This window comes from Heterodontus francisci, chromosome 20, assembly GCF_036365525.1.
Source record: "Heterodontus francisci isolate sHetFra1 chromosome 20, sHetFra1.hap1, whole genome shotgun sequence".
Classification (NCBI taxonomy): Eukaryota; Metazoa; Chordata; class Chondrichthyes; order Heterodontiformes; family Heterodontidae; genus Heterodontus; species Heterodontus francisci.
This window is the reverse complement of record NC_090390.1, coordinates 64,528,823-64,542,227: the sequence shown is the minus strand read 5'-3', so window position 1 is coordinate 64,542,227 and position 13,405 is coordinate 64,528,823. Positions and strand designations below refer to the sequence as shown.

General features: G+C 42.6%; 1 protein-coding gene and 1 long non-coding RNA gene across 7 annotated transcripts in view; one reads left to right on the top strand and one right to left on the bottom strand.

Annotated features, from left to right (window-relative positions):
• The window catches only part of LOC137380699 (uncharacterized), a 51,096-nt gene extending 43,156 nt beyond the window's left edge, over positions 1-7,940 (bottom strand). For both annotated transcript variants that reach the window (XR_010977065.1, XR_010977066.1), the window contains exons 1-2: positions 7,816-7,940; positions 3,843-3,979 (exon numbers count right to left, since the gene is read on the bottom strand). This is a non-coding gene — a long non-coding RNA (uncharacterized lncRNA). The remainder of the gene's footprint in view (positions 1-3,842; positions 3,980-7,815) is intronic.
• ablim1b (actin binding LIM protein 1b) overlaps positions 1-13,405 on the top strand; it is a 497,169-nt gene that overhangs the window by 281,218 nt on the left and 202,546 nt on the right. The window lies entirely within an intron of this gene.

Genomic DNA, 13,405 nt, shown 5'->3' with positions numbered 1-13,405 from the left:
CCTCCAGACCAGGCAACATCCTGGTAAACCTCTTCTGTACCCTCTCCAAAGCCTCCACGTCCTTCTGGTAGTGGGGCGACCAGAATTGCACGCAATATTCTAAGTGTGGCCTAACTAAGGTTCTGTACAGCTGCAACATGACTTGCCAATTTTTATACTCTATGCCCCGACCGATGAAGGCAAGCATGCCGTATGCCTTCTTGACTACCTTATCCACCTGCGTTGCCACTTTCAGTGACCTGTGGACCTGTACGCCCAGATCTCTCTGCCTGTCAATACTCCTAAGGGTTCTGCCATTTACTGTATACCTCCCACCTGCATTAGACCTTCCAAAATTACCTCACATTTGTCCGGATTAAACTCCATCTGCCATTTCTCCGCCCGCCTCCAACCGATCTATATCCTGCTGTATCCTCTGACAATCCTCATCATTATCCGCAACTCCACCAACCTTTGTGTCGTCCGCAAACTTACTAATCAGACCAGCTCCATTTTCCTCCAAATCATTTATATATACTACAAACAGCAAAGGTCCCAGTACTGATCCCTGCGGAACACCACTAGTCACATCCCTCCATTCAGAAAAACACCCATCCACTGTTACCCTCTGTCTTCTGTGACTGAGCCAGTTCTGTATCCATCTTGCCAGCTCACCTCTGATCCCATGTGACTTCACCTTTTGCACTAGTCTGCCATGCGGGACCTTGTCAAAGGCTTTACTAAAGTCCATATAGACAACATCCACCGCCCTTCCCTCATCAATCATCTTCGTCACTTCCTCAAAAAATTCAATCAAATTAGAAAGACACAACCTCCCCTTCACAAACCATGCTGTCTCTCACTAATAAGTTTGTTTGTTTCCAAATGGGAGTAAATCCTGTCCCAAAGAATCCTCTCTAATAGTTTCCCTACCACTGACATAAGGCTCACCGGCCTATAATTTCCTGGATTATCCTTACCACCCTTCTTAAACAAAGGAACAACAATTAGCTATTCTCCAGTCCTCTGGGACCTCACCTGTAGCCAATGAGGATGCAAAGATTTCTGTCAAGGCCCCAGCAATTTCTTCCCTTGCCTCCCTCAGTATTCTAGGGTAGATCCCATCAGGCCCTGGGGACTTATCTACCTCAATGCTTTGCAAGACACCCAACACCTCCTCCTTTTTGATAATGAGATGACTGAGACTATCTGCACTCCCTTCCCTAGGCGCATCATCCACCGTCCTTCTCCTTGGTGAATACGGATGCAAAGTACTCATTTAGCACCTCGCCCATTTCCTCTGGCTGCACGCATAGATTCCCATCTCTGTCCTTAAGTGGGCCAACCCTTTCCCTTGTTACCCTCTTGCTCTTTATATATGTATAAAAATCCTTGGGATTTTCCTTAATCCTGTTTGCCAATGACTTTTCATGACCCCTTTTAGCCCTCCTAACTCCTTGCTTAAGTTCCTTCCTACTGTGTTTATATTCCTCAAGTGCTTCATCTGTTCCTAGCCTTCCAGCCCTTACAAATGCTTCCTTTTCCTTTTTGACGAGGCTCACAATATCCCGTGTTATCCAAGCTTCCCGAAACTTGCCAAACTTGTCTTTCTTCCTCAAAGGAACATGCTGGTCCTGGATTCTAATCAGCTGACGTTTGAAAGACTCCCACATGTCAGATGTTGATTTACCCTCAAACAGCCGCCCCCAATCTAAATTCTTCAGTTCCTGCCTAATATTGTTATAATTAGCCTTCCCCCAATTTAGCACCTTCACCTGAGGACTACTCTTATCCTTATCCACAGGTACCTTAAAACTTATGGAATTATGGTCACTGCTCCCGAAATGCTCTCCCACTGAAACTTTGACCACCTGGCCGGGCTCATTCCCCAATACCAGGTCCAGAATGGCCCCATCCCTAGTTGGACTATCTACATATTGTTTCAAGAAGTCCTCCTGGATGCTCCCCTCAATTTCTGCCCCATCCAAGTCCCTAGCACTAAGTGAGTCCCAGTCAATATTGGGGAAGCAACAGGAAGTTAAAATCACCCACCACTACAACCCTGTTACCTTTACATCTTTCCAAAATCTGTCTGCATATCTGCTCCTCTACCTCCCGCTGGCTGTTGGGAGGCCTGTAGTAGACCCCCAACATCGTGACTGCACCCTTCCTATTCCTGAGCTCCACCCATATTGCCTCGCTGCATGACCTCTCTGAGGTGTCCTCCCGCAGTACAGCTGTGATATTCTCCTTGATCAGTAATGCAACTCCCCCACCCCTTTTACATCCCCCTCTATCCCGCCTGAAGCTTCTAAAGCCTGGAATATTTAGCTGCCAATCCTGCCCTTCCCTCAACCAAGTCTCTGTAATAGCAACAACATCATATTTCCAAGTACTAATCCAAGCTCTAAGTTCATCTGCCTTACCTGTTATACTTCTCGCATTGAAACAATTGCACTTCAGACCACCAGTCCCGCTGTGCTCAGCAACATCTCCCTGCCTGCTCTTCCTCTTAGTCCTACTGGCCTTATTTACTATGTCCTCCTCATTTACTTCACTAGCTGTCCTACTGCTCTGGTTCCCACCCCCCTACCACACTAGTTTAAACCCTCCCGAGTGACGCTAACAAACCTTGCAGCCAGGATATTAGTGCCCTTCCAGTTTAGATGCAACCCCTCCTTCTTGTACAGGTCCCATCTGTCCCTGAAGAGAGCCCAATGGTCCAGATATCTGAAACCCTCCCTTCTACACCAGCTGCTCAGCCACGTGTTTAGCTGCACTATCTTCCTATTTCTAGCCTCAATGGCACATGGCACAGGGAGTAATCCAGAGATTACAGGGAGTAATCCAGAGATTACAACCCTCGAGGTCCTGTTTTTTAACTTACTACCTAACTCCCTAAACTCCCCCTGCAGGACCTCATCACTCTTCCTGCCTATGTCGTTGGTACCGATGTGTACCACAACCTCTGGCTGTTCACCCTCCCCCTTCAGAATGCCCTCTGTCTGTTCAGAGACATCCTTGACCCTGGCACCAGGGAGGCAACATATCTTCCTGGAGTCTCTTTCACGTCCGCAGAAGCGCCTCTCTGTGCCCCTGACTATAGAGTCCCCTATAACTATTGCTCTTCTGCGCTTTGTCCCTCCCTGCTGAACAACAGTGCCAGCCGTGGTGCCACTGCTCTGGCTGCTGCTGTTTTCCCCTGATAGGCCATCCCCCCCAACAGTATCCAAAACTGTATACTTGTTAGAGAGGGGGATAGCCACAGGGAATTCCTGCACTGACTGCCTGCCCCTTCTAGCGGTCACCCATCTATCTGCCTGCACCTTGGGTGTAACCACTTCTCTAAAACTCCTGTCTATGACACTTTCCGCCACCTGCATGCTCCTAAGTGCATCCAGTTGCCGCTCCAACCGATCCATGCGGTCTGTGAGGAGCTGCAACTGGGAACACTTCCTGCAGATGTAGTCGTCCGGAACGCTGGAAGCGTCACGGACTTCCCACATCTCACAGGTGAAGCACTTCACCCCTCTAACTATCATTTCTATCACTAATTAGTTAATTAATATAAAATAAATAAATACTTATTAAATCCTTACTAAATTGTTACAATTAACTATATGGTCCCTAGTGCTAGATTTCTACTATAAATATTAAATGCTATCTAAATACAGTAATCTCCTCCCTCTGGTTTAGTTACTCTACTTATTAATTAGTTAATTAGTGTTTTAATCAATTTTTTTCAGTTTTATTTTCAAATTCGGTACAGATTCCCTACCAGCCAATCAGGTCACAGCTTTCCTGTGACGTCACTTTTTCAGGTTTTTTTTCCACCCGAGGTAAGTTTTTTTTTATATACTCACCGCTCCGGAACTCCGCCCTCCGAGTCTGCTCCGAGGTCATAAAATGATTGTATAATTTTTTTGTATGGTCTCAAATGAAAATGCACTGGCATAGTTAGGATTGCTATGGTTGTGCAAGCGCTGGGAACTTTGGTGGTCTACAGAATGAAGAAAGGACCTCATTAATGTAATCGCAGAACAAAGATGCAGAATTACAGAATCACAGAATTGTTGCAGTTTGGAAGGAGGCCATTTAGCCATTGTGTCTGTGCCAGCTCTTCAAAAGAGCAATTTACCTAGTTTCGCCCTCTGCCCTTCTCCCTGTAGCCCTGAACATTCTTCCCTTTCAGATAACTGTCCAATTCCCTCTTGAATGCCTTGATTGAACCTGCCGCCACCACATTCTCTAGCAGTTGATTCCAGATCCTAACCATTTGCTGCGTGAAAAAGTTTTTCCTCATGTCCCTATTGCTTCTTTTGCCAATTACCTTAAATCTGTGCCCACTTGTTCTCGATCCCTCCACCAATTGGAACATTTTTTCCCCTATCTACCCTTTTCAGACCCCTCATAATTTTGAATACCTTGATCAAATCTCCTCTCAACCTTCTCTTCTCCAAAGAAAATGGTCCCAACTTCTCCAATCTATCAATGTAACTGAAGTTCCTCATCTCTGGAACCATTCTCATGAATCTTTTTTTGCACTCTCTCCAATGCCTTCGCATCTTTCCTAAAGTGTGGTGCCCAGAACTGGACACAATACTCCAGTTGAGGCCAAACCAGTGTTCTATACAAGTTTAACATAACTTCCTTGCTTTTGTACTTTATGCCCCTATTACTGAAGCCGAGGCTGCTGTATGCTCTATTAACTGCTCTCTCAACCTGTCCTGCCACCTTCAATGATTTATGCACATATACACCCAGATCCCTCTGCACCTGCACCCCTTTAGAAATGCATAATTCCGAAGAACAGTATACATTTTACAAAAAAAAAATCAAATCAAATCAGATATTCTATCACCATCTCCCTCTGGATAATCTAATGGTGTGCTCTCCTGAATCGAAACATACAGGAAGTTCAGCTAAATTCCGTTTGTAACTACAGTATAAAACCTCCTCACAATCTAGTTTACTCATTATCAAAATCACCCTGGCCACAATTCTTGAACATGCCCTGGTGTGGAGAAATGCAGCTGATAATTTTATTGATTTCTTACAACAGTTGGGAGACATCATTGAGCTTCCTTTATGCCATTAACTCTTGAGACAGACAAGACAGATGGGTTAGTGTTAGGCCAGTAATATTGCTTCCTTGTCAATTCGATTAAGTTTACTAATCGAATTGGTCAATTGTTTTTTCAGCCTGTATGCACATAGTTTTCAACTGCCAATTTTCAGTATTACACCAGAAAATTTTCCAGAGAATTCGACACATAAAATATAAGTTATGACTCAAACTTATATTTATAACGTTAAGTGTGGAATTTATGGTGTGGTTGGTTGTATGGCCACATCATTCTCAAATCACACTGCATGAAAGAAAAGCAATTGCGCCCCCTAAAGGTAAAATGATATAATGTTATAACTCAAATTTTCCATAATATTACAAAGAAAGAATTTGCGTTTATCTCGCACCTTTCACATCCGCAGGATATTCCAAAGTGCTTCCCAGCCACTGAAGTTCTTTGGAACTGCAGTCACTGTTGTAATGTCGGGAAAGATGGCAGTCAATTTGCATAGAAAGATAGAAATATAGAAAATAGGAGCAGGAGTAGGCCATTCGGCCCTTCGAGCCTCCTCCACCAATCATTATGATCATGGCTGATCATCCAACTCAGTAACCTGTTCCCGCTTTCGTCCCATATCTTTTGATCCCTTTAGACCCAAGAGCTATATCTAACTCCTTCTTGAAAACATACAATGCTTTGACCTCAACTGCTTTCTGCGGTAGCAAATTCCACAGGTTCACCACTCTCTGGGTGAAGTAATTTCTCCTCATCTCAGTCCCGAAAGGTTTACCCCGTATCCTTAGACTATGACTCCTGGTTCTGGACTTCCCCGCCATCGGGAACATCCTTCCTGCATCTGCACTGTCAAGTCCTGTTAGAATTTTATAAGTTTCTATGGGATTCCCCCCTCACTCTTCTGAACTCCAGCGAAGATAATCCTAACTGACTCAATCTTACCTTATACGGCAGTCCCGCCATCCCAAGAATCAGTCTGGTAAACCTTCGCTGCACTCCCTCTATAGCAAGAACATCCTTCTTCAGATAAGGAGGCCAAAACTGCACACAAATATTCCAGGTGTGGCCTCACCAAGGCCCTGTATAATTGCAGCAAGACATCCCTGCTCCTGTACTCGAATCCTCTCGCTATGAAGGCAAACATACCAGTTGCCTTTTTTACCACCTGTTGGACCTGCATGCTTACCTTCAGCGACTGATGTACGAGAACAACCAGGTCTTGTTGCATATTCCCCTCTCTCAGTTTATAGCCAATCAGATAATAATCTGCCTTCCTGTTTTTGCTACCAAAGTGGATAACCTCACATTTATCCACATTATACTGCATCTGCCATGCATTAGCCCACTCACTCAACTTGTCCAAATCACCCTGAAGCCTCTCTGCATCCTCCTCACAACTCACCCTCCCACCCAGTTTTGTGTCATCTGCAAATTTGGAGATATTACATTTAGTTCCCTCATCTAAATCATTAATATATATTGTGAATAGCTGGGGTCCTAGCACCAATCCCTGCGGTACCCCACTAGTCACTGCCTGCCATTCGGAAAAGACCCATTTATCCCTACTCTTTGTTTCCTGTCTGCCAACCAATTTTCTATCCATCGCAAGACACTACCCCCAATCCCATGCGCTTTAATTTTACATGCTAATCTCTTATGTGGGACTTTGTCGAAAGCCTTCTGAAAGTCCAAATAAAGCACATCCACTGGCTCCCCATCATCAACTTTACTAGTTACATGCTCGAAGAATTCTAGTAGATTTGTCAAGCATGATTTCCCTTTAGTAAATCCATGCTGACTCTGTCCGATTCTACCACTGTTCTCCAAGTGCTCTGCTATAAAATCTTTGATAATGGACTCGAGAATTTTCCTCACTATCGACGTCAGGCTGACTGGTCTATAATTCCCTGCTTTCTCTCTACCTCCCTTTTTAAATAGTGGGGTTACATTAGCTATCCTCCAATCTGTAGGAACTGTTCCAAAGTCTATAGAATCTTGGAAGATGACCACCAATGCATCCACAATTTCTAGGTCCACTTCCTCAAGTACTCTGGGATGCAGACCATCAGGCACTGGGAATCAATCCCGTCAATTTCCCCAACACCATTTCTCTACTAATACTGATTTCCTTCAGTTCTTCTCTCTCACTAAACCCTATGTTCCCCAACATTTCTGGTATGATATTTGTGTCTTCCTTTGTGAAGACAGAACCAAAGTATGCATAAGGTCTCACAAATAGCACTGAGATAATCAGTTTTGGTGATGAAGGTGAATGAGGGATAAATGTTGGCCAGGACACTGGGGAGAACTACCGAGCTCTTTGAATAATGCCAGGAAATCTTTTCTGTCCATCTACGAGGGCAGTCAGCACCTCAGTTTAGCATTTCATCCCAAAGACCACACTTCTGACAGTGCAGCACTCCCTCAGTACTGCACTGAAATGTCAGTCTAGATTTGCCCAAGTCTCTGGAATGCGGAATAAATCCAGTATCTTCTAACTCAGCAGAACGTGTGATACGACTGAGCTAAGACTGACGTTATCCAGGAATATGAATCAAAATACTTGGCAGAAGAGTTTGTCAATAAAATAATTTCAAAAAAGGTGGTACTGTACCCCTTTCAAGCACTTGTACATTTCTTGTGCAAAATGTTTATAAATTCAACATTGTACATTGTAAAAGCTGAATTACTGATACTGCTGATGTATATTCACTATTAATGTCAATAACTGACTGATTATTCAAGAGATTACCTGCTGACGGAACTCAGAGTCACCAGGGGGACAGTCATTGTTTGTCTAAGGTACAGTCCTGTCTTTGGAGTGACTGCACTCAAAGTTGTATTCAAACCCTGCTTTACTCCAAACTCCAAATGCAGTGCATCAGAAAACATTGAATAATTAATCTCATCAGGTGACTTGGTGAGATGTGTATAAAGGTCAAGATCCGAAACGGTTGCTGTGTTTGCAGTTGGCCCAGAAATGCACTAGAGGAGGTCATATTTCTGGAGTTGTGCACATTGTGATGTCAGGTTAAATGATTCACACCATTAAATAGTGGCAAACTGGCTTGTCCAGTCATTAGAGCATTAGCATTTACTTTTTAATGGTTAAAATACAATTGCTTATTTTTCTTCTGACGTTGGAGGGAATCGGAAACAGGTCTTAATTTATAACTGGAACACAAATGTAATCAGCCGTTAGCTTCTGTTATTAAAGAGAATTATTTTTTCTGAACAAAAGCGGAATGATTTCCAAACTCTGCCTTGTCAGATTTTCTGTGAGCTGGATTTTTAATTTCACCATCACAACAACAGCAACTGCATTTATATAACACCTTAATGTAATAAAACATCCCAAGGCATCACTCGTTTATTCTTTGTGTATGAGTGTTATTTACACAGTTTCCCCATGTTGGTGTTGTACACCAGAAACAACAAAAATCATAGTTCACGCATGGAAAATATCAACTAGTTTGTAAGTGTTTTCATCATGTTTAGTTTAGTTTTAGTTTAGTTTAGTTTAGACTAATCAGTTGACAGAGAGCACACTACAATATCTGTGGGAACTCCATCTCCTACAAAAATATTTTTCTAAAGCAATTGCAGTTTTAGGCTAATGGTCTAAATCCTGTACTTTCACTAGTAGATGGATCTCACTCACTACCTCTATAACTGTCTTGAGTGTCTATTGATTTATCCGTCTATCTATCTGTCCATCGATCCATCTATTTATCTAACTATTGCTACAGTTTTGAATGTGCAGCTTTCAAAACGTAGTCTTTATGACTCTGTGGAACACTAGTGCATGACATTTGGAGCATCCATCTGAAATTCCTCTCTGCTATATTCTAGATAACGTATCCAGTAAAACAGCAGCAATATGAATTTCAGAGTGATATATTAGTATCTCATGGTGTAACTTCAGGACCTGTGCATTTTCTGTTGATAATGGAAGAGCTTTTTTTTTTATCAGTTCCAAATTGTTTCATGTGTTAGGAAACAGAATTCAGATCACTTTAGTGAGAGTCTTGGTAAGAGTCAACACAAAATACTCTCCATAGCAGCAATAGCCTGAACACATAATTTAAAAAGCAACCTCTTGTCATTGTCCTGAGCTCTGTTGGAAAGCAGACACTGGGTGAGGACAGGAAGGGGCTCAAGGTGACATGCTCTCTATGGTTTAGTATTCTGTTGACGCTCCGTATCTAAAGTTACATATGACAAATGGTCAGTTAGATGAGAGGTAACCAGTGCCCACAGAACTGAATCCCAGTGAGAATTTGTGCCTTCAGAAAAGAGGGGAGAAAAAGATCTTTTTTAACATGGATATGGGGAGCATTGTTTAACAAATATCCAAGGATAATGCCATTGTAAAGCTTTACTGAAGAGTATTCCAACTTGCAGATTCTTCGATGCAAACTTCATTAGCATGGAGTTGCTACAGGTACAGAAGTAAACTTGCAGAACATTTAGCTATGAAAATGAGTTTCACATGTATCTGTCATTTGTGACATTATCATACGTAAGATTGCATGTAACTCTAAACATTCTAAAATTAACCTTTCAACAAAGAAAAGCTTCAAATTCCAATAGTAACCTATCAAATTCCGAACCAATTGATTCACAGTTGACCCAGAACTGCTGAACCCCAGGATATCACCGTACTAGCAGGGGTGCTGATTGGCCGGCTGATCTTCTGGGATCAATCAGCTCTAAAATAGCTCTCAAGTTTGTTTGAAGTTGAACACCCAGCCCCCAGCACCACCCTTTCCTGTCTGTAGGACCCACATTATAGGGGGTGTCACTGGTGTGGACCTGGAATGAAGGGAGACTCGGATCTATGAGTCTCCAGGAGACAATTAAATTGACGGTGCCGTCAATTTGCTACAAAAAATGTCAAGTAACATTACGGCATCTCTATTATTTTTCTAACTGTCCTGGGGGAGTACTTGAACAAAAAATACTCCCATGGACTAGTATGGTCGAGAATTGGGAGTGTTTTAGAAATCAGAAAAGGGCCATCGAAAAGTTGATAAAAAGGGAGAAAATAGAATGAGAGTAAACTAGCCAGCAATATAAAAACAGATCATAAGAGCTTTTTTAAGTAGATAAAAAGGAAGAGAGTAGCTAAAATAGATGTTGGTCCCTTAGGGGCAGAGACAGGAGAAATCATCATGGGGAATGAGGAAATGGCAGAGGCATTGAACAAATATTTGGTGTCTGTCTTCATGGTAGAAGACACAAGTGCCATACCAGAAATAGGCAGTAACCTAGGGCCTAAAAAGAGTGAGGAAATTAAGGATGTTGATATCAGCCGAGAAAAAGTATTAGAGAAACTTGAAGGACTGAAATCTGACAAGTCCCCAGGACCAGATGGCCTACATCCTAGGTTTCAAAAAGAGATAGCTGCAGAGATAGTGGATGTGCTGGCTATGATATTCCAGAATTCCCTAGATTCAGGAATGGTCCCGTCAAATTGGAAGTTGGCAAATGGCTTTTCAAGAAAGGAGGTGGAGAGATAACAGGGAACAACAGGCCAGTTAGCCTAATATCAGTCATTGGGAAGATTCTGGAAACTATTATCAGAGAAGTCTTAACATTGCACTTGGAAAAGCATAGTATGATTATAGAAACATAGAAAATAGGAGCAGGAGTAGGCCATTCGGCCCTTCGAACCTGCTGCGCCATTCATTATGACCATGGCTGATTATCCGTAACCTGTTCCCGCTTTCGCCTAATACCCTTTGATCCCTTTAGACCCAAGAGCTATATCTAACTCCTTCTTGAAAATATACAATGTTTTGGCCTCAACTGCTTTCTGTGGTAGTGAATTCCACAGGCTCACCACTCTCTGTGTGAAGTAATTTCTCCTCATCTCAGTCCTGAAAGGTTTACTCTGTATCCTTGGACTATGACCCCTGGTTCTGGACTCCCCCACCATCGGGAACATCCTTCCTGCATCTACCCTGTCAAGTCCTGTTAGAATTTTATAGTTTTTATGGGATCCCCCCTCACTCTTTCTGAACTCCAGCGAATCCTAAAAACTCAATCTCTCCTCATACATCAGTTCCGCCATCCCAGGAATCAGTCTGGTCAGCATGGTTTTACTAACGGGAGTTCCTGTTTGACAAATTTATTAGAGGTTTTTGAGGATGTAACTAGTAGGATAGATAAAGGAGAACCAGTTTATGTAGTATACCTGGATTTTCAAAAGGTATTTGATAAGGTGCCACATAAAAGATTATTAGGCAAGATAAGGGCTCATGGCGTTGGGGGTAATATATTAGCGTGGATTGGTTAACAGACAGGAAGCAGAGAGTGGGCATAAGTGGGACATTTTCATGTTGGCAGGTAGTGAATAGTGGGGTGCCACAAGGATCAGTGCTGGGGCCTCAGCTATTTACACTCCATATTAATGACTTGGATGAAGAGACCAAGAGTAATGTATCTAAGTATGCTGATGATACAAAGTTCGGTGGAAAGGTAAGCTGCGGGGAGGATGTAGAGAGGCTGCAAAGAGATATTGACAGGTTAAGTGAGTGGGCAACAAGATGGCAAATGGAGTATAATGTGGGGAAGTGTGAAGTTGTTCACTTTGGTCGTAAAAATAGAAAAGCAGAATATTTTTAAAAGGTGTGAAACTGGTAAGTGTTGATGTTCAGAGAGACTTGGGGGTACTCGTACAAGAAATGCACAAAGTTAACATGCAGGTGCAGCAGTCTATTAGGAAGGCAAATTATATGTTGGCCTTTATTGCAAGGGGATTAAAGTACAGGAATAAATAAGTCTTACTAAAATTGTACAGGGCTTTGGTGAGACCGCACCTGGAATACTGTGTGCAGTTTTGGTCTCCACATTTAAGAAAGGATATACTTGCACTGTAGGCAGTGCAGTGAAGATTTACTAAATTGATCCCTGGGATGAGAGGCTGAATAAATTGGGCCTACATTCACTGGAGTTTAGAAGAATGAGAGGCGATTTAATTGATTGTTCCCACTGGTCAGGGAATCTAGAACATGGGAACACAGTCTCAGGATAAGGGGCCAATCATTCAGGAGTGAGATGAGGAGAAATTACTACACTCAAAGGGTTGTGAATCTTTGGAATTCTCTAGCCCAGAGGGCTATGGATGCTCCATCATTGAATACATTTAAGGCTGGGATGGATAGATTTTTGGTTTCACAGGGAATCAAGGGATTTGGGGAGTGGGCAGGAAAGTGGAATTTAAGCCCAAGATCAGCCATGATCGTACTGAGTGGCAGAGCAGGCTCGATGGGCCATATGGTCTACTTCTGCTCCTATTTCATGTGTTCTTGTGTTCCCCTTTAGTTATCACAAAGCAAAAATACTTTTTTTCCCCATTCTCCATTGTTTGCTTCCTGAAATGAAATGGGAGGGATTGTCGAGGGTTTTGGAGAGGGGAAGAGCCCTTGAAAGATTCACTTTAATTCTCGTTAATCATAGATCACAATCGTATCACAGTAGAGGATTGTCCTGAAGTCCCCAGTGATTAAAGATTAATCTCCCGGACACAGCTGCAAGCAACCAGCGATAAATCATAGGATTATGAAAAGAAATGATATTTCATTCATATTCTTCAATCAATTATTTATAAAAATATTGGGGGTGGGAAAAGGATGTTTGGCTGGGTGAGGCAGTTGGAGGTGGCAAGTCATGATGAAACCTCCAGGAACACGTCCAATCCGAGTTGCTGACCCTACATCACAAGCAGGTGCCTTGGCTGCATCTGTGAATTGCCATGCATTTTCTGCAATGCTGCTTTTGCAGCACGGATGAAATCGCTGCCACAATTTCCATTCTATATTTGTAAACCACAGACAAGTTTATGGCACGTTGATGCACCTTTAGGCATAAATCAAACAGGTCAAAATAACTATAAACCTTCAACTCATTAAATCTATCACACATTGTACTTTACCTGATATAAGGAAGGCTTGTCCCCCTCCCCCCCCCCCCCCCCCCCCCGCCATGTCACGTGACTCACATTAGCAGTTGAAGCACTCGATATCTTTTAGTGCACTCATGTGTGGTGTATAGGGAATCTGGTGCTCCACTTAGACTGATCTGTCCAGGCACATTAAATGTGAAACAATAAGTTTTGGCTGAATGTTATGTGTGTAAAATGCATCTACACATTAGAATTTATGACCTGAATATTTTGATATATTCACAGATTGTTTTTTAAGATACCAGTTAGAGTGCAACATTATGATAATTAGAACAAATGTTACACTTAGGAGAATTGAAAAACTAACTCTTTTACCACCTTCACTCACAGTTCTGTTTTCATACTACAGACACTGAAGACAGAAGCATTGTGT